Source organism: Notolepis coatsorum (assembly GCF_963971535.1).
Source record: "Notolepis coatsorum genome assembly, chromosome: 3".
Lineage (NCBI taxonomy): Eukaryota > Metazoa > Chordata > Actinopteri > Aulopiformes > Paralepididae > Notolepis > Notolepis coatsorum.
In genome coordinates, this window is record NC_140167.1 from 33764728 (window position 1) to 33767227 (window position 2500).

Sequence of the window (2500 nt, forward strand, 5' to 3'; positions counted from 1 at the left end):
TTGGTGGTAATATATATGTGGTAATATATTGGTGGTAACATAGGTGGTAATATATTGATGGTAATATATAGGTGGTAATATATTGGTGGTTTCACAGATGCACCTTCCCTCAGCAGTATTATACCATACACATATTTTTTTATAACTAACTACCATTATTACACCATTGCAAACGGCAGTGTGAGAAAGATCAACACTACACATTTGTGTAACAGTTAACTAAAACAGCCAAAAAGAATATAGGCCCATTGTTAATGGAACATGCCAACATTATGGGAAATGTGCTTACCGTCTTCTCCAGAGTCAGACAAGATGATAGATACCAATTTCCTCTCTGTGTGTTCAGTAGAAAGCTATTCTGCTGCAAGCTAGCCTAGTTTAGCACAAATGAATGGAAGCGGATATGGATCAGCCTAGCTGTTGTTAGCTGATCTGTATCAAGAGCTTCCAGGGCTATTTTTAGCACTCGTAATGACGCACAGGTAGACTATGGATAGCTGTGATATTTCCCCATAGTACAATTATAGTAGTAGAAGGACACAAGCTCTCTCTCATTCCCATAACTCAGTTTAGGAGTTGAACCACTGCCCACAGCCCCTACACTGGAATGGCTGCAGACATCTGCTGCAGTTAACCTCATTGCACTAGTATCATAGAGGAGTTATTGCATCGATACAGAATGGAAGGAGAGCGGGAGAGACGGAGGGGGTAGAGAATATTGTTCTAATCCTTTTTGGTTTGTGGCCCCTAAAACAGAGAGATGCCTATTCGTGACCCTCAAAAGTACAGACATAATTGTAATAATTGGAGGATTATCTCCTGTATTATTTCACCCGAAAAAACATCTTTACCAAAGATTATAAATATGATCATGTATTTTGCATATCTTATGCCAAATCATTGCTCGATATTCTGGGGAGAGAACCACTGCATCAGAATAATATTCTCATCACAACCACACAGCGATTCTGCAGCCTGATCACGTCAATTGTGTGTGTGTGTGTGTGTGTGTGTGTGTGTGTGTGTGTGTGTGTGTGTAGGTGTGTGTGTGTGTGTGTGTGTGTAGGTGTGTGTGTGTGTGTGTGTGTGTGTGTGTGCGCGCGCGTGTGAGTATGTGTGTGTGTGTGTGTGTATGTGTGTGTGTGTGTGAGTATGTGTGTGTGTGTGTATGTGAGTGTCTGTGTGTGTGTGGCGTCTGCGCCACTGAGCCTCAAGGTTGCAGCCTTGTCTTCTGTTTCACTGCTATACTACACACAGCTACACACAGCTACACACAGCTACACACACACACACACACACACACACACACACACACACACACACACACACACACACACACACACACACACACACACACACACACACACACACACACACACACACACACACACACACACACACACACACACACACACACACACACACACACACACACACACACACACACTTCCATTCCCTCAGGGTCATACTTTAATGACGTCTCACGGTGTTCTTCATTCTGGGAGAGTCCAGGGAGATTTAAGGTATTTTCAGACAGAGAGCAATTGTCTTTCATTGATTTCGATTTTTGATTTTCAATGACAGGCGCGCAGGCAGGTAGAAGTACAGCCAGGCTGGCAGGCAGGTAGAAGCACGACCAGGCTGGCAGGGCAGGCAGGCAGAAGTACAACCAGGCTGGCAGGCAGGCAGAAGTACAGCCAGGCTGGCAGGGCAGGCAGAAGTACAGCCAGGCTGGCAGGGCAGGCAGAAGTACAGCCATGCTGGCAGGGCAGGCAGAAGTACAGCCAGGCTGGCAGGGCAGGCAGAAGTACAGCCAGGCTGGCAGGGCAGGCAGAAGTACAACCAGGCTGGCAGGGCAGGCAGGCAGAAGTACAGCCAGGCTGGCAGGGCAAGCAGAAGTACAGCCAGGCTGGCAGGCAGGGAGAAGTACAGCCAGGCTGGCAGGCAGGCAGAAGTACAGCCAGGCTGGCAGGCAGGCAGAAGTACAGCCAGGCTGGCAGGGCAGGCAGAAGTACAGCCAGGCTGGCAGGCAGGCAGGGAAGCACGGTCAGGTTGGCAGGGCAAATGACAAATGGGCGAAACTGTCGCATTTGTGCTCGTCTCACACACTCGCTGAATTGTGTTGAACTTTTTTGTACGTGACGCAGTGTCTAAATATGACAATATTCTATGAGTTCCCTGATGTAATAATAACTTTGTACATAAACAGAGAGCAATTACATGGCATATTATGATCAATATGCAACAACTTGTGTCTTGTTTATGACACATTTTTTATTTAGCCTATTATTAGCTACTAAAATGCTGCATGGGTCATTAGCAAGTAGCCTACAGTGTGAGCTCTCACAATATGTGTTGTTCAGAAGAGGCAGGGTGAATAGTGGCCCTCATATTGAAACACATAATATCATTAACCCTTGTCAACGTTAGCTAATGCAGGGCACCTGGGGTTCACTCGAGGAGCGTCTGTCTTCCTATCTATTCACATGAGAGGCGCATA

The 2500-nt window shown here is 46.4% G+C and overlaps 1 protein-coding gene across 1 annotated transcript in view; it reads left to right on the forward strand.

Moving 5' to 3' along the window:
* The window catches only part of LOC311225759 (ryanodine receptor 3), a gene marked incomplete at both ends in the record, with an annotated part of 274770 nt that overhangs the window by 154417 nt on the left and 117853 nt on the right, over nt 1–2500 (forward strand).